Raw genomic sequence first — 23,556 nt, forward strand, 5'->3', positions numbered from 1 at the left:
GCAGTCAGGACGTGGATAAGGGTAGAATTGTAAATGGATGGAGAGCTATTTCCTAAAAGGCTGAAGAAATCGAAAGGTGGTCCCAAAAAAAATAAAATCAGTTGTATATAAAGTTACAAGGACAAGTTATCAATCTCTTTCTAAGGCTCAAGACTATGGTGACAGTTTGCCACCATTTTCAAATGGTGATTCAATACATACCATCCTATTGTGGCTCTCATTGTGGATGGAGCATTGGCCAAATGTTACATTAATCAATCAATCGTGGCCATCTAATTGGTGGATATTAATTGGCCGGACGGCTTAGAATAACATTATCTCAGTAACTTATATTCAAGATCATCCCATCGGCTTGAGTTTTGTGGGACTGATGTATAGATGTCATGTCTGTCCCTACTTGGAACGTATCTCTAAAATCACACTGAACATGCAGTCACAAGCATCTAAGCAATGGCTATCAAATGATTGGTCAGAAGTATAAGAGTGAATGGTTCAAATTGGAAGAGAAAAATCAGATTATATTTGTTACAATTCATTCAACTTATTAGTGTGTGTGTGTCTATATATATATAAAGTAATAGAATTTTTGTTTATTCAACTAAGAAAAAACTCCCTCCGCAGCCGGCGCAACAATTTGCGCAGCCTGGATTGTGAAGAGCAGATTTAGGTGCGAGTGACATAATAGTGCGTGTTTCCCTCACTGTGAGGCCTGCTTGATGTATGTGTTGTATATCCATGTTGTCGATCAGTCTTTCCGTGATGTAGAGCGGGTTGCGGACAGCTTCATGGCCATGATGGACCAGAAAAGGCCTTATCAGAGACGGAAATGTTCTGAACCGTCAGAACTTAAAACAGACATATCTCCAAACCTGAATGAGTTTTTGGACGTAAAATATATAATTTTGGGTTAGGATGAGCTACTTTAGCCACCCAACCCTGTTGTGCTGGGTTGCACAAGTCAGATTTGCAAAATACTATCATATCGACAATCATTTCCCGGTTTAATTCCGTTTTTACTATAAATAGTTAGTTTTAGTTTGATTATAAGTCTTCATCCGTTAGGTTTTAGTTGTTGCGCCTAACATAAAAAAGAGTACTTAGAATAATTAGGAGAATAGTGTGGTGAAGCCAAATAGGACACTTACTATTTTTGGCCGAAAATCTTGTGCACTAGTAGACATCACGACCGTTTATAAATAGTAAGTTTACTATTTATAGTAAGTTGCGAATTCTAAGAGTTTTAGCTGTAGTTTGATTTTGAAATTTCTTCCATTGCTTAGCATTCCTATTTAAAGGGTTGTGAACTCGTTTATTTCATTGATCAATTAATTTTGAATTTTATAAAATTTATTTTCTATTTTCTTGTGTTTTTTTCTCATGGATTCAAGAAGTCTCCATGAAGAGTTCAGAAAAGTTCTATGGATTCAAAACAGTTATCACCCTGAAGAAGATGGTGCTCGACCTCATATCCTTCTGACTCATTTTAGGGCATAATTCCAAAATTGAAACATATCCAAATCTCAAGTGGACCACGCAATAGAAACTAAATACCCACTATTAAAAACTTCTCTAAGGCTACAAAAGTTTTGGATCAAGTTGATATTTTTGTATTTTTTCGATCCGTGTGACTTCATTAACACAGGTGGGCCCGAAATGAATATTAGAGGGTCTTAGAACGTTTTCAATAGTGTGAGTTCAATTACCACTGTTTGGTGCGGTGTTTTCTACTTGAGATTTGGATTTACTTCAGTTTTTATTTATTTATTTATTTTTATTTTTTGGGTTAACTTGTTAGTACACACCCATGTTAGTACACACACATTTACTTCAGTTTTCAATGATTGGTGTTTAATGACTAATGTGCATGCAAAGTCCTTTTAAACTCCTTATATGTAGGTGCTATTCTTTGAGCAGAGTGGAGTCAAAGGTTGAAATGGTGGTAGAGCATGTGGCGCATGTAAAGCCCTGTAAGATTAGGAAGCGGATTGGCTGGTGAACCACACAGCTGGTGTAGGTACGTGTCGTGCGAAGACGAGTGCTGACGCTCCTTGAGCTCCGAGTGGTACAAACGGTTCAAAGGAGTTGGACCCCACAATGATGTATTTATTATATCCACACCGTTCATACATTTCTCGAGATCATTTTAGAATACTAACCAAAAAATGAATCATATCCAAATATCAACTGGACCACACCACAAATAGCAGCTGAGATAATGACTTTCACAGTTAAAAATTTCGTAGGGCCCACCATAACGTTTATTTTTCATCCAATCTGTTCATAACGTTACGTAGACCTGGATGAAGAGTAAAAGCAAATTTCATATTGATCCAAAACTTCTGTGAATCCCAAAAGGGTTTCAATTCCCCCAGGCCTGTTTGGCCGGGTGGATTAGAAGGGATTGAATGGTATTAGGGTGGATGGCATGGATTTCTAGGTAATGATGGTGTTGTCAGTGGATTGTCCGGAGATCCATGGGATTGATATATCCCTGGATTGCTATATCCAGTATGTTTGGCGCGCCCGGCCAATCCCGGTGTTAAACCTTCTCATCCCTTCTAATCCCTCAAACCAAACACGTCCCAAGCAAATTTGAAGGATTAGGGTGGATTGGATGGGATTTAAATGTAATGATGGTGTTGTCAGTGGATTGTCTTGCGATACATGGGATTGGGATCAGATCACCGACCCTGTTTGGCACGCCAGGCCAATCCCGGGATTTGACTTCCAATCCCTTCCAATACCATCCAATCCCTTCCAATCCGACCGGCCAAACGGGCCCCCAGGGTTTCAATCCCCCACTGCTTTTTTGAGTGTGGTCCACTTGATTGTTAGGTCTGTTTTATTTTTCATATCAAGCCTTAGACAAGCTCGCAAAATGGATTGACGGTTTTGATATAACACATACCTCATGATGGGAATCACAGAACTTGCTGACGTCAATTCATCAGCTATATAGCTGGTGTGTGGTACACCAGCCAATCCGCTTCCATAAGATGTAGGGCATGTGGTACACGAGTGCTTAAAGAAGGATAATGGCACTGTAAAACATTTAACATTGTAATACATGTGTATGAAACAATATACTCCTATATGCACATGCACGTACAAAGTTCTCACTACTTGTGTCCCATACCAGCCTTTTACCGAGGAACTAGATTGCCTCTTGCAGCTCCCAAACGAAATCGGTCTGGACAGGGGCTCTATGGGGCCAACCATGATGTATGGTTTTTATCCACCCTATTCATCCATTTTTGGGACGCGGATTGCATCCGACCCCCACCCCGGACAGTAATCCGTTCGGGAAGGGCTCTGTGGGGCCCAACGTGATGTAAGTGTTTTATCTATGTTGTTCATCGTTTTTCTCATATCATTTTAAAATTTGAGCCCTAAAATGAGGTAGGTATAGGTCTTAAGTGGACCACAAAGTTGGTATTGAACATACACCATTAAAAACTTCTTGGGAGCTGGAGAGTTTCAGGATCAATATGATATTTGTGTTTTCACTTCATCCACATCCACATGACCTTATGAATAGGTTGGATGGTAAACAAACATCACGGTGGCCCTTAGAAAGGTTTCAACGGTGAGTGTCATTATCACTGCAGCTTCCTTTGGTGTGGTCCACTGGAGCTGTGGACGTGGTTAATTTTTATGATTACCTCTTAAAATGATTTTATAAAAGCAATGAACGACATGGATAAAACACTTACATCATGGTGGGCCCCACAGAACCGTATCCCCATTTTTTGGGATTATTCTAGGGTAGGGGCCAAAAATAGCGTATCCAAGGCTAAAGTACTCTCCACCACATGAAGTAGCCGTGATAATAACAGCTACCGTTGAAACCTTCCTAACAACCACCGAAATATATACTTATTTGCCATCCAACATATTATTGAGCCTTCCTAGTCTACACGGATATGTTTATTTTCTATCCAACCTATTCACGAGGTCCTATAGATCCACATGACAGGAAATCACAAATGTCAGCTTGATCCAATGCTTATGTGGCCCGAGAAGTTTTTAATGATGAATGTTGAATCTGGTCCATTTGAGCCTTGGATATGCTTCATTTTTTTTACTCAATACCCTAAAATGATCTGAAAAAATGGATGAACAACATAGATAAAACTTATACATTACAGTAGGCCACATGGGCCACATGGAGCTCCTACCTAGGCCCATTCCGTTGAGGCTGGTAGAAGCCAATCCCCTTCCTTTTAACAAGGTATAATATTAACAGGCAACGGTGACATTTACTGCCCGTTTGGATACTACTAAATAAGTTACTTTTTCTACTTACAAAAGTAACTTATTTCAGATAATTAAGTTTGGGTTATGATTTGTTATAAGTAACTTTTTTTAAGTACTTAATCACTTCAATTAATTTTTTAGCTTTTCTATTTTTCACAAGTTGTTAAAGAGAAGCATAGGAGAGACAAAAGAGAGGAGAAGCTAATAGGTGGGCTATTTACCAAACATATGTACCTTCTTAATAAGTAGAAGCTAAGATAAGTTACTCATGGCATAAGCATCTTATCTTAAATAACTTAAGATATACCACCAAATAACCTTTTCGACTTCCAGGAGTAGATGAGTAACTTATTTGAGATGAGTAAGTTTGGCTAATGATTAATTATAAGTAGTTTTTTCTATATTATTTAAAGTTACTTAATCACTTCATTTAATAAGCGGAAATTAAGATAAGTTACTTGAGGCATAAGTAACTTATCTTAAGTAACTTATGATCCAAATATCCCCTTACTGTCCATATTATTCCCATTTTTCTCATGCAAGAGGGTGCATGACAAAATGCCTATGTGGTGTCAAGAAACAATCTAAATCGCCCTTTTTAAGTGGTGCAAAACTAACATAAGATTCTAGCGGTCTATTGTCATTTTCACTCAAAGAATGCTTGAGACCTAAGCTACCAATCACAAGGTTAACAAAGTAGAGCTTACTGCAAGTCATTCAGTGATACTCCATTGTTCAAGAAAATGATGATAGATTGACCCATCACAAGCCACTGGTGTTGAAAAAGCCGTGGAAGCAAACCCCAAGTTGAACCAAACACACAAAGGATAAACACAGCAAAGAAATCACAATTAACAACACATGAATTTATGTGAAAAAATCCTCATGTGCAAGAACTAAGTCATAAAGCGACAACAAATTTCACTATAAAAACGAATTACAAGAGATTGATGAACTTACAAATGAAAACCCCTTCAGTCCATAGCTCTTTGCCTAATTCAATATTAGTCAACCTACTTCGGGATCTCTCCAAGAGAGTTTGATTTATTCGTTCCGCTACACCTTATTGCTCTACCATATGCTTAACTGTGTTATGCTTAATGATCCCCTCATCTTTACAAAATTGATTGAATTCCTTAGAAGTGAATTTACTTCTACTGTCTGTCATTAACACTTTCAACTTTCACCCTGATTATTTTTCCATCATCACCTTTCATACCTTGAAGGCAGCGAAAACATCATACTGTACTTCATAAAGTACACCTAAATTTTTCTAAACTAGTCATATATAAATGAAATAAAAAATGATGATGCTCCTCTAGAAACAACATGTGATGACCTCTATACATCAGAATACACACAGTCTAGAACACCCTTACTAACTTGTTTACTCGATTAAAAAGATGACAGTGATCGTTTACCATATATACAATACTTGCATATATTAAAATCAACATTTTTAATATGGCTTAGACAACAATGAAAGTACATACATGCCGCGCTCGCTCATGTGGCCTAAATGAGCATACCACAAACATGGCGACGTGGGCTCTAATACAGACGTTATAGCTCTACCCGATACAGTATTCCCAATCAACCTATAAAAGTTACCGCTCTACTACGCTTTCATCACTATGAGTGCCTCCTTTAATCCGATGAACTTGCATCTAATTGCCTCGAGAGCTCTTGGAGAGATTAGATTCTTTTGTAAGTTAGGAACATTTCTCATATCCATTAGGATACGCTTCACTTCATCAAACATCTTAATGCACATCGATCTGATTTCAACGACATTATATGCAATATCATTGCCCATAAACACCTATCTACCATCACGCTCGCTGTATGTGCTGAACCAATTCTAATGTAAAATCATGTGGTATGACGCCCTTACATCCATAATCCACTCATCGCTGAGACATCTAGATATGGATGTGGTTAGAACATCACTAGTTCCCACCTCCTTACTCGATTCCGTTGTATTGGCCTCCTTTGGCGCTTCATCTGCTTTATCTCCCTTCTAGGCTTTATGATTTTGACAATCCTGTCTCATATGGTTATGTCTCCTACAGTTCTAATACCTCATATTCCCTTTGCCCTTCGACTTAAACTGAAATCATGAGTTTCCCTTCTTCCGCTTAGAATTTCTTCTCCTAAGTACCAACATATCCATAGAGGAACCATCGTCACTATCTTTTCTTCTCAACTACTTCGAATGAAGGGTTGAGATGACAGTTTCGAAGTCTATAGTCTCCTTACCATGACATATAATGTTTATGAAGTTATCGTATAACTTTGGAAAAGAGTTCAACAAAATTAGGAGCTTGGTCTTCCTCACCAATCTTTACTTCCACACAAGTCAATTTATAGAGTATTTGATTAAACACGCTTATGTGATCATTAAGAGAAGATCCCTCTGCCATCTTCAGGTAATAAAACTGCTTCTTCAGATACAAACGATTCAACAATGATTTTGTTATGTACGAGCTTTCTAATTTAGCTTAAAGTGTTGTAGTGGTCTTTTAATCCATGACATTATAAAGGACATCGTCAAATATACATAATTGAATCGATATTTTCACTCTCTCATCCAATTCCTCTCACTATTCATCCTTCATAGTTTCAGGACGTTTCGCTTCACCAAAGAGCGCATATTTTAGCCCTTACTGAATTAGAAGGCCTCTTATCTTCATATTCCATAGTTTGAAGTTGTTTTTAATGGTGAATTTCTCAGTTTGTTACTTAACGTTTATTGCAATGTTTACTCTGATACCACTTATTAGAAAAGTTGCAGAAGGAAATCCTGAGTCGAATCAAATATGTGGAAGATATGTTACACAGCACGCCAACAACGCAAGTGAACTGAGATCCAATCTCCGGTCTCACTCACAAATGATAAACAGGAAGAATATAATCTAGAAGTAGAATCCAAGCATACTAACAAACCACAAGACAGAATTTACGTGGAAAAACCCCAACAAGGGTAAAAAACTAAGAGTGCAAACTTTCACTTTGAAGAAAACGAGATTACAAGCAATATACTCACCTTGGACGTATAGAAAACCCTTGGCCTTGCTTTAGAAAAACCCATTTCCATACCTTAGAATAACCCTAGGACCCCTATTTATAGTTTAGGAAACTTCCGTTCCGCACCTCTGCGAAACCGCCTCAAAATTACGCATTTCACACCAAATCCGCGCAGAATCTGCGTAACCCTCGACTGGTTGAGGTAAAAAAACATGACTTTCTGGACTTTAAGTCGAGCGCCTCTCGACTGGTCGAGTGGCCTACTTCATCAGTCGAGTAGTCCCCTCAATTGGTCGAGTAGCGCGGTGAAAGGCCTCCGTTTTACAACGCGCGCATTGATGTGCTGGCTCCACACCTCAACAATCTCCCACTTGGAGACACATCACCATATTCCTTCATCTTCTATATCCAAAGTGCACCACCTCTCTGTCTTCAAGCTTGAAGACCAATTAAAGCTGAACAAAGCTTCAACTTCTCCCGTATGACCGCCTTGGTCAGCATATTCGCAGGGTTCTCACTTGTATGGATCTTCTCCAAAGCAATCATCCATCTTCTAGTAATGAATGATGAAGTGATATCTGATGTCAATATACTTGGTCCTTGAATGAAAGGCAAAATTCTTAGCCAAGTGTATTGCAGTCTGACTGTCACTGTACAAGTTGCAATCTACTTGCTTCTTTTCCCAACTCTTCCATGAAACCTTGCATCCACAACATCTCCTTGCACGCTTCTGTAGCTGTAACATATTGGCTTCCGTTGTATTGATGTATACTATTTTCTATAACTGAGAGACCTAATTGACTGCAGCACTACCTAGAGTAAAGACATACCTTGTAGTGCTTCTTCTGCTATCGATATCTCCTGTCAAATTTGAATCTACGTAGCCATGTATCTTGATTTTCGATCTTCCATAACACAACCCTACATCCACAGTACCTACCAGGTATATAAGGATCCACTTCACAGCTTTCTAATGTTCCTTCCTGAGGTTGTTCATGAACCTGCTAATAACTCCCACTGCTTGAGTAATATCTGGCCTCGTGCTCACCATAGCATACATGAGGTTCCCAATAGCTGACGCGTATGAGACTTTAGTCATGTAGTCCCATTCCTCCTGTGTCTTTGCACCTTGCTCCTTAGAAAGCTTGAAGTGGTTGGCTAATAGAATGCTAATCGGCTTAGCACCTCCCATACTGAATCGATCAAGTACCTTGGCTATGTACTCTACCTATGAAAAAACTAGTTTCTTGTTTTCTCTGTCACGCTTTATCCTCATACCTAGGATTTGTTTTGCAGCTCATTAATCCTTCATGGAAAATTCTCTAAACAGTTGTCTTTTGAGATCCGAGATGTCCTTCATGCTTGATCCGGCCACAAGCATATCATCAACATACAAAAGAAGGATGATGTACGACGTATCAAACTTATTCAAGTAGTAACAGTGGTCTGCATGACATTTTTTAAAACTGTTTTCTAACATGAAATTGTCGAACTTCTTGTACCACTGCCGCGGAATCTGCTTTAGGCTATATAGACTCTTCTTCAGTGTACACACCTTGTTCTCCTTTCCTAGTGCCATGTATCTTGTCGGCTGACACATGTATATCTCTTCTTCAAGGTCCCCATGAAGAAAGGCTGTCTTAACATCTAGTTGCTCTAGATGTAAGTCCTTTGTAGCCACTATACTCAAGACCATGCGAATCGTAGATATTTTCACCACTGGTAAAAATATTTTAGTGAAGTCGATACCTGCTTTTTATTGAAACCCTTTCACAACCAATCTGACCTTGTACTATTTCGAACCATCGTGCTCCTCTTTTAGTTTGTAAGTCCACTTGTTATGAAGAACTTTCTTACCCTTAGGTAGATTGACTAGCTCCCACGAACGATTGAACTCAAGGGAGTCCATCTCATCATCCATGGCCTGTTCCCACTTAATTAACTCATGTATCTAACTGTAATGTCTCTTCAAAATATTCTAGTTCACCATTATCTGTCAGTAGTAGATAATGTAAGGAGGGTGAGTATTGGACCTTGAGTCTCTTCTCCTGAGTACACCTCCTCACAACCGGTGTTTGCGGCTCTGCCTCATTATGCTCCTTTGCATGCTCATCCTGTGGCACTGTAACACCTGTGTCTAGTAACTCTTCCAACTCTACGAATTTTTCCTCATCGGCCCTTATTTTGTTTTTGCTGCACACTGTCCTTATACATCACTTTTTCATTGAAGACTACATCTTTGCTTCTAATGATTTTTCGGTTCTCTGTATCCCAAAACGGTAGCCAAAATCATGCTGCCCATTTCCTATAAACGTGCACTTCTTGGACTTCGCATCCAGCTTATTTTTGTGCTCTACATCAATGTAAACATATGAAGTGCAACCGAACACTTTGAGATGTACAAGGTTCACTTCTTTTTCAGTCCACGTTTCTTCTGGTAGCCCATCATCCAATGGTGCTGAGGGACTTCTATTGATGAGATATGGGGTAGTATTCACAGCATATGCCCAAAACGTCTTGGGCAACCCTACATGTAACCTCATGCTCCTTGCACGCTTAAGGATAGTCCTGTTAATGCGCTCAGCCACACCGTTCTGCTGCGGTGTCCCTGGAATCGTTTTCTGATGTTTGATTCCATTTGCTGCACAATACTCCTTAAACCTCTTATCATAGTACTCTCCCCCATTATTTGATCTGAGACATTTTATTGTTTTACATGTCTTGTTTTCTACCATTACTTTCCACTTCTTAAATACATCGAATACATCAGATTTATACTTTAAGAAATAGACTCATAGTTTTCTACTAGTATTATCAATAAAAGAAACAAAATAATGTGAGCCACCAAGAGATGATACCTGTGCCGGTCCCCACACATCAGTATGTATAAGCTCCAGCAGATGCGTCTTTGGAGCCCGTCTTGTTTTCTTGAAGCTTACCCTCTTCTGCTTGCCATATACACAGTCCTCGTAGAATTCCAAGTCAATAGGCTTTATCCCTGGTAGCTTCCCTTTTGACAATAGTACTTTCATCCATTTCTCACTCATATGTCCCAACCTTTGATGCCATAACTGCCCATTCACTCCAGTTGATGCGACTGCAAGTGAACTATACGATCCGGAAGTCACGTACAAAGTACTTTCCTTCTTGCCTCGAGATATCACCAAGGCACCTTTTGTGACTTTCTAGGAATCACTGGTGAATATCGTCACATATCCGATATCGGTCAACTGCCCCACTGAGATCAAATTCCATCTCAAACTCAGTACATGTTTGACATCCTTCAATTTCAAAGCCGTTCCATCTTTCTGACTTATATGAACGTCTCCCTTTCCAATAATACTACACGGCTCATCATCACCCAGGTAGACTCTTCCGAAGTCACCTGACACATAATCACGCAGAATTTCCTTATATGAAGTGGCATGAAATAAAGCACCCGAATCTATGACCCAAGACTCATTCCGCGCATCAAGAGACAAGATCAACGCCTCTGTGTTACTCTCCTCAGTTAGATTTACTGAATTCTTCCCACCTTGAGAGCTTCTTTCTTATTTCTCAAGCGCCCTGCAATCATGTTTCATATGCCCCTTCTTCCTGTAATGCCAACACTCGTCCTTGTCTTTCGGTCCCATGGACTTTTTCCTCGACTTAGAATGTCCGTGTTTATTGCTTCATTTGTTCACGATCTTCCTCTCCCTTCAACGTTTAGAGCATTCCCCGAATACCCTGAAACTCCCGATGCCTTTCTTCTAGATTCTTCGCTGAGAATTAGATCGGCCACATCATCGAATTTCATCTTTGTTGACTTTAAAGAATTGCTTACAGCAATCACCAAACCATCCCAATTATCTGACAAACTGGATAAGATCAATAACGCCTTGATCTCATCATCAAAAGTGATGCCAACGGATTCCAATAGGCTCTGACTATATTGAACTCGGTTACATGTTCAGCCATGCTCTCACCATCTGACATCTTTATGTTGAATAGCCGTTTCATAAGATGAATTTTGTTGGATGCTGAGGGTTTCTCATACATCGCAGCTAGAGCTTGCATTAATTCTTTTGTGGTCTTCACCTTGGATATATTGAAGACGACGCTCTTAGACAAAGAGAGTCGGATCGTTCCTAAAGCCTTCCGATCCAATAAAGACTATTCATCATCTGTCATCTTCTCTAGTTTCTTCTCCTTTCCTCTCAGAGGAATATAGAGGTCCTTCTGATACAAACAATCCTTCATTTGCATCTTCCAGAAGATAAAATTTGAACCATCAAACTTTTCAATTATAGTGTTCCCTTCTTCCGTCATCACTCCCACTTGAACTAAACCAATAGCTCTGATACCAGTTGTTGCACAGCACGCCAACAATGCAAGTGAACCAAGATCTAATCTCCGTTCTTCCCCACAAACGATAAACAGGAAGAAATATAATCTAGAAGTAGAATCCAAGCATACCAATAAACCACAGACAAAATATACGGTGAAAAACACCATCAAGGGTAAAAAACCATGGGTGCAAACTTTGACTATGAAGAAAACGAGATTACAAGCAATGTACTCACCTTGGACGTATAGAAAACTGTTAGCCTTGCTTTAGAAAAACCTTTTTCCATCCCCTAGAATAACCCTAGGACCCCTATTTATAGTTTAGGAAACTTCCGTTTCGCCTCTCTGCGAAACCGCCTCAAAATTATACAGTCTGCACCAAATCCGCGCAGAATCTACGTAACCCTCAACTAGTCGAGCCAGGGCTTCAACTAGTTGAGGCTAAAAAACATGACTCTTTGGACTTTGAGTCGAGCGTCGCTCGACTGGTCGAGAGGCCCACCCGAATAGTCGAGCGGTCCTTTTAATTGGCTGAATAGCGCGGTGAAAGACTTCCGTTTTACAACGGGCGCATTGGTGTGTTGCCTCCACACCTCAACAAGATAAACACAAAAAAGTAATCATAGAGAGCACACAAATTTAAGTGAAAAATTCTCGTGGAAAAAAAAAAAAAAAAAAAAAAAAACAACACAAGGCTACATCAAATTCCAATATGAAAACAAATTACAAGATATTGATGAACTTACATATATAAATACCTTAAAAACACCTAGCATCCCCTTTAGAACAAGCCCCTCTACATTTTGAATACTTAGAATTACTCTAATCCTGAAGTACACCCTTATTTATAGAGTTATAATAAAATTAATTAGGAAATAAAATACACACATTCTTTAAATCGCGCAATTCTATCAATAGAACTTTCGATAGCACCGAGTGACACCGATGACCTATCAATGAAATCAAAGTCATCATCGACCAAATAAAAAAAAAATGCCTCAAAAACTGTGTAGCGAGCATGGGAAAAAATTGAGAGTTTATTGATAGAATCAAGCAGTCCGTAGATCCTATTTGCATACCTGTTTAAAGTAGATTGAAGACACCTAACAACAAATGACCACTTGACATTATGCCATGTTATTTCAACAGGCCACGCCGCATCCCTGCCTCAATTGCCACCTTGAATTCTGCCACGTGGCATGCTGATGCATTTGACATGAATAATGGTTGAGTGCCGGCACATCCTCGATCTTGCCTATGAATTTCATGCAAAGATGTGGGTTTGTTTTTTTTCCTTAAGTTGGGCATGAGCTTCTTTCTTTGACTCTGTCACCCATGACAAGCCTCTCTGCAAAGGGTGACGGCTGATACACGGGCACTAAGAAATGTATGCTTAGCATATGATTAACTCAAACTAAACTGTCCAAATGAAATGTATGCTTAGCATATGATTAACTCAAACTAAACTGTCCAAATGGTGAGCCTATATATATATATATATATATATATATATATATATATATATATATATATATATATATATATATATAATCTCTGCTTTTGTGAATTAATTAATTTGTTGATTGGTGGACGTCTATTACACAGCTTAGATGAAAAATAGCCAACGGTCCCAGTTCAGCAAACAAGTTTTGGTTAATTAGAGATTAAGATTGTTCAACCATTCTGATATTTTGGATGGTGATCTATTTGCATTAGGACCCAGAATTATGAGAGTTCAATCTGAGCTAATGTATGCCGCATAGTTATTTATTTATTTAATTAGTTTTTAAGCGCACCTATCCTAATCAAATTTCACCATACCCTAACATTATACCACTGAGTCACGTATGTTGAGTTCTACTACGTAACTACGTCTTATTGATGACCCAGCCATCATAGACTTTGATGGAGACCTGATGTGGTAGGATTTTACTAGGCTTATCCCGTTGTAAGAAATGGATTCATGTAAAGCATGTTTGAAAATTATTAAGCCGAGTACATACTACTCACACATATTGCTGAACAATTGTGTCTCTATCAGAAATAAGCCTACGTACTTGACCTGATAACTTATAAACATGCCTTGCCTGCACTGCAGATGCAAAGCACATGGTCTCATATTCTAGTTGTTTGACTCTTCCCGCAAGATCCATAATGAAGTTACACAAGTAAAAACGTACTGGCTAACACCTTCCAGCTGGCATGCATGTGGACGGACTAAATTGTCTGAAACACTTATTGTTTGGGGCCACCATGATGTATACATGTGAAATCAACTCTGTTCCTCAGGTGAATCCTTATGTTCACTGTACATAAAAAAGAGTTCAAAAAAAAATAAAATGTAGATGGGCCACACCAATGGAAATGATGTGAAATTATGCCTAAAATCTCGTGCTGTGGCCCTCCTAAGATTTGGATTAGGCTGATCCTTGTGAGAAACACCTGATGAATGGATTTGATGAAAGATAACCCTATAATAAGGCCACACACAAACTTATGGTAGGCGACCCATCTTGACTGTTCCCTGTGGTGTGGCTGACTTGAGTTGTGGATCTGGCTGATTTTTGTTAGCAGCATCTAGAATTGCAGAATGCACCTGATTAACGGAGTGGATTTCACATTTACAAATTTCTCCCCAAAAGATTAGATGTTTTACACACTGCTTAAAAGGTAAAACAGGTGGATTCCGGTTCTACCGTTTCATGTGAGGCCTGGCTCAATAACAAGGCGGTTCATTTTGTTCGGTGGACCGCACTTGTATGTTGGTGTGGCCCACTTGCTCATTTTTTCAATCATAAAAAATTTTCTCTGTGCAGGCCCGATTCTTACAACGTTAGATCGTTTTAATGTTTACCAACGTTAGAACCTTCTATGACATTTCATACTTTTCTCTTGATTTTCTTTTTCCTTTAATGATAGTTTCCCACTATCTAAAGTATGACACAATCTTCTAGTTTTCAGTGTTCGAGTTATCACGGATAGATGATCATAGTGGGTTTAAGCCCGATACCTCGATCCTTCGCTATGTATAACAGAGGATTTGGGTATCAATTCCTAATCCTAGTAAGCCTTGATCTTTTGCCTGATCAGGACATTGAGATTGTTAGAATTTGCTAGGATATGGAATTTGATTCAAACAACATAACTTTGCTTAAGTGTGCAGTACCAAAAAACTGAGTAAAGGCTACGGATAAAAGCCGTAGCTAAAGGCCTTTGGCTATGATTTTAGTCCGTAGCACGACCATAGCCATAGGTGCCGTAGCCACAGGTCTAAAACCTATAGCTATGGATTTAATCCGTAGCTATAGCTTACAATAGCTATAGATATAATCCATAGCAATCATTTCTGTAGCGAAAAGTACATATAGCTACAGATAATATTTGTAGCTAAAAGTAGTGCTGGATCCGTAGCAATTTGCCAAATTTAATAACAGCTACGGTTGTCAGATTACCAGCTACGGTCAATATCCATAGCTATTGTCTACATTTAAAAAAAAATTATTATCATTCATTCATTCAATTACAATCATTCATTCAATTACCACCTGCACAATCATTCATTCATTCATTGAATAATGCATCAATTACAATCCTTCATTCAATTAATTACAATTACAATTACAATAATGCTGAGAATACAAAGAAAAGGTCGTCATCCTTTTCTTGGTGAGTCCGGTCCCCAACTGATGAATATCCCAAATCTGACACGTGCTACAAAGACCCTCTTCCCTTTGCACCAATCTCCTTTACATTTCTCTCTATTTTGCAGGAGGTAATACCTTTCCATCTAGCCGTTCTTTTTTCCTTCAAGATTTCTTACTGCCAGGAGAGAGGATATAAAAATTCAGTATCAACATAACACACATTTTCTATTGCATTGAAACTGAAATAACCAACACAGATTGATGAACAACCAAGCATGTTTTGCAAACGCTAACATGATAAAGAAAAATCTTAAAGATGCGCACCTTAATATCCTCTGGCATATTTTCTGAAAGTGGTGGTACTCTCAAATATAACGGATGCCATGCAAATACAAAGAGTGAGCTGTCAATCCAAAAAAATTTAAATGAAAATCACTTAATCATTTCCTGATACAAACTAAGCACTGACTTCAGTTCACAGTGCATGCACCAAGTCGGTGCACCTTTATCTCCATCCCCACTCAAGAGGTAGTGAGGTGTGTAAAAATCAGATGTCCAAATGGTCAGAGATATCTTTTTTAATATAATTAAAATTACCATGGTTCTACTAGATTCAAATCCACAGACTTCACTTGTTCTGATCATTGCACAAGTTTCCTTTGATCCACATACTTCACTTGAGCTTTAGATTTGCAATTTAGCTAAGAAGCAATAGACTAAGAAGCAATCATATTTTCCAGACACATGAGCAAGGAAATTTCCACTATCCAATAATGAAAACGAAATTTCTCAAAATGGCCCATAGAGATGAAAAGGACAGTCTTGAAAATGCAATAGTTACTTGCTTAATACAGCAAAGTTCTGTCCTTTTCTGAATAAATATTTTACAACTCTATAATCAATGCTTGTAATGGGAGAAAAACACTAATGGCAACTCAACTCCATGTTTGTGTGATGCAAGGGAAGCTAACACGAGCCCTGCAACGGCTTGACATATTAGTTCTATGCATGTATGGTGATCGGGGATGTAGATCTTGTGGGCCATTGCATGGATGGACTATTGGGAAAACCCTGCAGTGATGGGACAACCCTGACCATCTAGCTATTATGAGCTTCACCGTGGAATTTGGACCATTGCTCTGTTTTCAAGTGGATACCACAGTTCGATAGCTAGATTCATGGGAGTGGTGCAAGCGTTTGCAAAGCATCCCATAGAATGCCTATTTGTTTATGGTAATGTTTGGTTGCAGCACATATCATGAAATTTTATTATATTTTACCTATTTCAGTATTTATGCAATCTTATTCTCCAAAATGCCTCCTCACCAACATTAACATTATTTGTACTTTGTACTATTTTCTATTGCTAGTAGAAAATACCCAATTAGTTAGCCTCTTCCTACTTAGGCTAAACACATGAATCATCTTCCCTGCAATGAATGAACCTGAATGCATCACCTTGCTGCATGATTACATGCATTTGGATCATTTCATTGTTTAGCCAATCTAGGAATATGAACTGACTCGGGCTCTTCAAAGATTGGTCAAATTCCAAGATTGAGGGCAACTTTGGAGCCTTCAAGTAGTAACCAATTCCAACATTGATGGGCCCACCTTCTGCCCCCTATTCCCAAAAGCTGAGATTAGCAGATTTGGGTCTTGGAATTAAGCAATGTTAAGATTGATGAGCCTACCTACTGCTCAATTCCCAAGAGTATAGATTGACAACTTTGAGAACATCACTAATTTTAAGATTAATTGGACCCACTTGTTGCACCCAATTCTCAAAAACTGGCATGGACAACTCTTATAAAAAAAGGTCATATCCCACCCGAACGGACGTGAAAGAATCCATGAAATGTTGGTATTGCAGTGTAAAAGCTAAAAATAGCTTAAAACTAGGGAATAAGAAAAAAATTACCTTAGCAGTGGCGGTCATGTAATTGTTTGTTTCCCAAGATCAATCTACATAGAGATACTGGCTTATGACAGATCTATACTTGAGCCCTCCAGTGCCTTGTTAAAATAGTCAATAACCTGCTCCAAAGCATGTAATTGGACTATAAGTTTGAAGTTCAAATAAGATAACAAAGAAAGGCTCAAAAAGTGCCACTGATAAAAGAAAATTAAGAAACCAAATCATCCAAACGGTCACATTCTGACATAGAACAGGATGATCAGATAGCAACATTCACCAATAAACGATGGACAACTTGAAACAAATGCAGACATACACGAAGGCCATGAAATAGGCTGTAAATCCTGATAAAACAATCCTAGCTTCTAATCCATGGACACTTATTTATGGCAATAGGACCGTTGGGCATGAAAACATTTTTAATCATCCAATAAATGTTCACTATTTTGATAGTCAGATAATCAGATAGTGTAAATTTTGGTTCATGATATATCTAAACTGAACAGTTTAATTTGATTTGTATGGCTTGCATGCAATTTATGTAATTTGTAAGGCTGTAAATCCTGATAAAACAAATGCAGATAGTGTAAATCCTGATAAAACAATCCTAGCTTCTAATCCATGGACACTTGTTTATGGCAATAGGACCGTTGGGCATGAAAACATTTTTAATCATCCAATAAATGTTCACTATTTTGATAGTCAGATAATCAGATAGTGTAAATTTTGGTTCATCATATATCTAAACTGAACAGTTTAATTTGACTTGTATGGCTTGCATGCAATTTTTGTAATTTGTAAGTGCCTGCATATCATCTATTACACTGTTACACCATAAAAAATGGGGTGCCCACAAGCAAATCTAAAGAGATGCAGTTCAGGAACAGCTAAACAAACAGCTCATCATGCTCAATGGTTGTAGAACACACAAGCAATGTCAGGAGAAAAAAAAAAAACAAATTTCTGTCCACTGTGAATTCATACATGCATATACATGTATGAAATTATGAAGTACAAAACATTAGTGTTCTTTTTTCCTTAACGAAATCTCCTTTTTTCAATTAATTAATTAATTTTTTTTAAAAAAAAACCAGAAATTTTGGTCCATTTTGGTGTTTCACTGTAGTGGATTTCCCAATCCTAAGTGGAATACCAAAACTTGAGTGCTTTTGGATGCTCAATCCAAATGAATTGCAATTCATTGAATGTGAACTGATCCAAGTTTCATGAAATATTATGATCAAACATTACAGAAGTCATATTGAAGTATAGAAGATTGGTAGGAAAAGATGTAGACATCGTCATGCTATAATTTGAAAATATCATCCAAACATCTCATACCATTCATAAATGAACTTGCATTAGTGACCCCTCACTATGTCACATCCATTTGCCTCACACATGCCAAGTAACTTCTACTACAAAAGAAAGACCGCAAATCAGATCTCTAGTTAAAACTTAAAAACAATGTTCTACTATTTATACTAAAATAAGTCAGGAGCCTGTTACAATCTGGCCCGGCTGGTGTTATTCTAGACTATAGCTCTGATGGGTCTCAATTTGGTCGATCAATGGCCTATGAGTAAACAGTTAAGGAAAAAAATACAGTAACAAGCCTAGGAAAAAGATTGTATGGTTAGGAACTTTTTCTTGGATCTGATTGGGCCCTAATAGAACAAGAGCTTGTAACAATTAAGAACAATCACTAACGGAAAATTAATTTTCAGTGCAAATAGGTAATTACCATTCTCATTCAATATGGCTTGAAAGTATAGATCCACAAAGTTCAAACATCTTGACCCTTCTATGAGTTCTTTGGGAAGTATTATCATTTAAAATAAATTTTCAAGCTGTGCTACCTGACATATTAGCATGATGATCCGAGAAATGTAGGTCCTTTCCCATCATGGGCCTGCATTAGCCATTCATGGAATGTGCATCAACAACTGAAGGAACTCGAAACATTTTACATAAAAAATAATAATCAGCAATGGTTAACCAATGATTGCTTTGCATTCAAACTCAAGAACCTATGACATTGATAAGATTGAAGTTTAACATAGAACAGAGTCAATGGGATGATGAAACAACCAGATATTTCATAAATAAGAACATATTGAATAGTATCCAAGTTTGCTCTGATTGATAATTGAATTTAAATTTGAATAGTATGTAGAATGATAATTGAATTTGAATAATAGGAATTAAAGCTTAACAGAGAGGAATTGAAAAAAAAAAAAGAAGACCGAAACTGCAAATTCAGATGATTTTGAGTCTGAATTAAAATACATGATATGCAATGCCAACCTCATTCAAATTAGAATAATGATACCTGATTCAAGATTATTATTTATTTATTTATTTATTTTTTTCCATTTTTCTTTGTTTCCTTTAGTTCAATTCAACTGAGCATGCCTTGCATCTAAACACGCCTTACGTTTAATATAACAACGTCTAGAAATCTTGACATGGTTTGCAAAATAGATATAATTTTCAGCTAAACCACCTGCAACCAGCAAACCAAGCAAATGTATTTCCTTTTACAATGCAACAAAAAGGAGAGAGAGTTACCATTATTGATCGAACTTCATATACAACAAACCCACAACCTGCCAAGAAAAAACCACAACCAGTTAAACTAGCAATCAAGTAAGCAACTAAAAGAATTCTTTAATATGAGTAGGGACACTGCATTGCATTTGAGAAGTTTGAAGGCACTTACCACCTCACCAGTTAGCTTGTATACAGCTTGCAATACAGTTCCAAGGTACCATCCCCAACTTCCTCAATTACCTTGTACCTGTGACATCCAAACATCTTAAATTAAATGGATAGGATGGTAACTTACATTACATTGTGAGAAATCTCATCATTACTTCAGATTCACAACTTACGCCAACACAAATTCATACCTTTTTGATGAATGGGCTTCAAAGCCTTATTCACTAATGACTCTTCAAACAAAGCTTCAACACTACTGTGCAGTTGCAGGCCATATGACGATTGTACCATACACCAAACTTCTTGAAAGAAATAGAAATACCAAAAAGTGAAGTTAGTGTTATTTCAAGCATTGATGCTACAATAACAATCAAGATCAGACTCAAAGAAAAAGAAAAAAGCACATAGAAAATGGAACAAGCTAGTAGTTAATATCATTAAACCCACCAACACATGAAGCACAATCCCCAGCACCAGGAGAACCAAGTGGACTGTCAAAATGGCCATTAACTAAAACTGATGGATCAGTATCCTTTGACTCTGTTGATGAGATCCAACTCACGAACACCAGCAATGGTAGTTCCTGCAGGTGATGCAACATCATCTTTGAGTTGTCCTGGGTGCTTTCCTAAATTGATAGCTATAGATAGCAGCTGCTCACAGAACTGTTTGGGAAGCTAGCTTCAATGCAAGATCTCGTGGAAGACCAGTAGCAACTCCTCCATCAGCCATAGCCTCCATTGCTATAGAATTATGTATGCTGGTCCATTGCCAGTCAAGCCTGTGACTACATTAAAGAGTTGACTACGTTAAAGAATTTTTCATCTGCTCTCCATATCTTGCCAATTGCTCCAAAAATACACTCTACAAGTTTTTCAACTTCTTTTGTTGCCATTTCTCCCGAGCTCATAACTGTTGCTACCTCACCAATAGTTGGAGTATTTGGCATTACCCTGATTATTCAACCATGGCCAGCCCATTCCTGCAAATCTTTTAATTTTGTTCCTGCAGCAATGGACATAAGAAGTTTCTTCCTTGAAAGCAGTGGCTTCAACTCCAAAACCACCTCCTTTACATCTTGAGGTTTTACAGAGAGAATGATCATTTTTTTCTTATTCAGTCCACTTCCATTGATACCACACAATGCCAAGACAGTCTCCTTTACCTCTAACCCAACAAAAACATGCGCAGTCCAAAGAACGAGCAAGAAAAGTAGGACCATGGAGGGGCAGTTTCTAGGCAAACAACTATGCACAAAGCACCCACGGACATGAAAGGTAATGCTCAAGTAGTTGGCTACACAAAATAGAAAAGGAACCCACTATACATGATTACTAACATGACTCACATGCTAACAAGGTCAACACCTTAATACAATTGTGAGGATCTAGAGGATTCTCATGGAAACATAATAAAAACCACGAAAAAAGCTTACCATGAGGATTCGGAAAAAGCGATATGTGAGATCATCCACTTTAAGCAACCCACTTTGTTGTAACTGTGAGATATAATGGGTATAAGCTACATCAATATAATTAGTTTCACAATGCATAACATCAACTTGAAAGGAAATCATTAGTACAAAACAGTAGTTTTCCAAGAAGTTGACATTGAAATTTCGGCAATCTAAAATGGTTGTATATTCTCCATTGTACAACTTAACACAGTCCACCATGTACAACTTTCAATTTCCGTACTGGAAACAACCCCCCCAAAAAAAAAAACTGTACAAGTATGAAGCATGCTAACCTGTGTGTGATTTGGAGACGATTAGATTGTCATATCACCTCCTAGTTCATCAATGACCATATCTACTCTAGTCATAAAATCTGGTAAGACTTGAACAGAAGTAGCATCATAAAAAGGAGTAAGAACAGAATTCTGACCAATATGAATATTGTGTCGTTCGTCTAATCCATGTTTAACTCCTGATCCATAGCAATTGGACCAACTGAATGAAGAGTCTAGATCTCACTGAAGACTAGTTACAATATGGGAGGACAGTGACTTCCATACTACTTATTGGGTGTTGATTAATGAAGCCCATATATATTATGGGGAAGAGCTCTTTTTTTGTTCTTTTTTTTTTTTTTTTTTTTTGCTTTTTCTTTTTTCCTTTTTCGAAGCAAATAGTGAGGAAGAGCTTTACTAAGCCCAGACGAGCACAATCAGCTCATGTTCACACCAGAACATGTGATAGCATGGCACATATGTATGATCCAATTCATCCAACAGAAGGATCCCACCATCTTGATGCCCTGTACAAAGAATCAGGTCGATCTAGGCACAACCTTCAGATTAGTAGCAGAGAACTAGTATTGGAAAAAATTCACATACCATGAAAAGAAGAATCCGATATGCATCTCTGCAACCAAAAAAGTTCAAAATTTTAAAACCACACAAATAGAGAGAATGTCATACTAAAGAAACTAGTAAATATAGTTTGCATATCTTACCATTGTTCTCATGTTCAGTCAAATGGCCAGTCAATAGTTCAATGAAGCTAGGAGGCAAAGCTGAGAAAACAGTTCCGAAGTTGTTGTCAAGTAATGGCTGCTGAGAACACTCAAGTTGTTCACTGTCAACTCTTGAAACATGCGTCTTGGTATGATAACTAACATCATGTTTTACAAAGCTCGACTCCTAATCAGTTCTGCAAGACTAAAGAATTTGTATGACTAATGCTCTTTCTTTTTACGTTTTACAGAAACTCAAATTAATAAGCCAAATGGAGTATAAAGAAAACAAAGATGCATCAAATCCTTTGAAAAATTCTATATTACCACACTAAAGGATCAAAAAGTATTTACACTTAAAAAAGTAAGAAAGAAAGGAAAATAAAAAACTCAATTACTTTAAAGAAAGTAAAAAGTAAATCAACAAATGTTATCCAATGAACATTTACGTGAAAAATAACATTAACTAGTAAAAAGGCTAACTCAATGGCTACAATAATACCTTTGGGTCATTGAGCTCTCAAAGATGTGGCAACCCAGTGATTTTGGTTTCCATTAGAATTATCAAATTGCTTCTTAATGTAAAGTACCATTAGCCTTGGAGAAAATCTTTGGTGTGACTGCATTAAGAAGCCAGATTCTTCTAACTATACTCTCCTCCATATTCGTGAACCACATACATGTATTTATCAACAGAAAAACCAATTTCTCTAGACACATGAGTTGCATTAAGAAGTCGAATGATTTGACCTATGAGGTTTTGCATCTGCCAGTACTTTGGTAAGCTTGCATCTCATCACCATATATTCAAAACATTAAATAATTTGTAGGATATAACCACCTTATTAAGTCAATTGAAATATTCAGCAAACAAAACCAATTCAGGGCCAACAAAACAAGGCCAACGATATTTACTCCAAAAATTCTGCCATTTCTTACACATCCACTCTCCTCTAGATTCACTACATATATTCTTAAGTAAAAGGGCATTAAGGTAGGATAATGATCGAGGGACTACTAGTCTGTATCATTACCAATACTTTTTCTTTTTATTTTTATTTTTATTCATAAATGTGTAAACAACTCCCATAGGGCTACGAAAACCAACTCATTACCCTAAATCTCCGAACACAATTGAATCCCCATCAATGAATGGCAGTACCATGGATAACACCCCCTAGACTCTAGCTGTTGAACAATCCAT

At 37.7% G+C, this 23,556-nt stretch overlaps 1 protein-coding gene, 2 long non-coding RNA genes and 1 pseudogene across 4 annotated transcripts in view; 1 reads left to right on the forward strand and 3 right to left on the reverse strand.

Annotated features, from left to right (window-relative positions):
- The window catches only part of LOC131240370 (transcription factor MYB4-like), an 82,435-nt gene that overhangs the window by 28,668 nt on the left and 30,211 nt on the right, over positions 1-23,556 (forward strand). The window lies entirely within an intron of this gene.
- On the reverse strand, positions 15,297-19,151 carry LOC131240372 (uncharacterized). 2 transcript variants are annotated; one of them, XR_009168722.1, is made up of 4 exons: positions 18,920-19,151; positions 18,517-18,593; positions 17,179-17,294; positions 15,297-15,432 (listed from the first exon to the last, which is right to left on the reverse strand). It is a non-coding gene; the product is annotated as an uncharacterized LOC131240372 (long non-coding RNA). The 2 variants fall into 2 exon arrangements; XR_009168723.1 differs by lacking the exon at positions 15,297-15,432 and adding an exon at positions 15,512-15,660.
- LOC131240369 (pyrroline-5-carboxylate reductase-like) lies at positions 19,325-21,179 on the reverse strand (annotated as a pseudogene).
- LOC131240371 (uncharacterized) lies at positions 21,484-22,520 on the reverse strand. The gene is made up of 3 exons (XR_009168721.1): positions 22,353-22,520; positions 22,234-22,261; positions 21,484-21,725 (listed from the first exon to the last, which is right to left on the reverse strand). It is a non-coding gene; the product is annotated as an uncharacterized LOC131240371 (long non-coding RNA).

Source organism: Magnolia sinica, chromosome 3 (assembly GCF_029962835.1).
Source record: "Magnolia sinica isolate HGM2019 chromosome 3, MsV1, whole genome shotgun sequence".
NCBI lineage: Eukaryota > Viridiplantae > Streptophyta > Magnoliopsida > Magnoliales > Magnoliaceae > Magnolia > Magnolia sinica.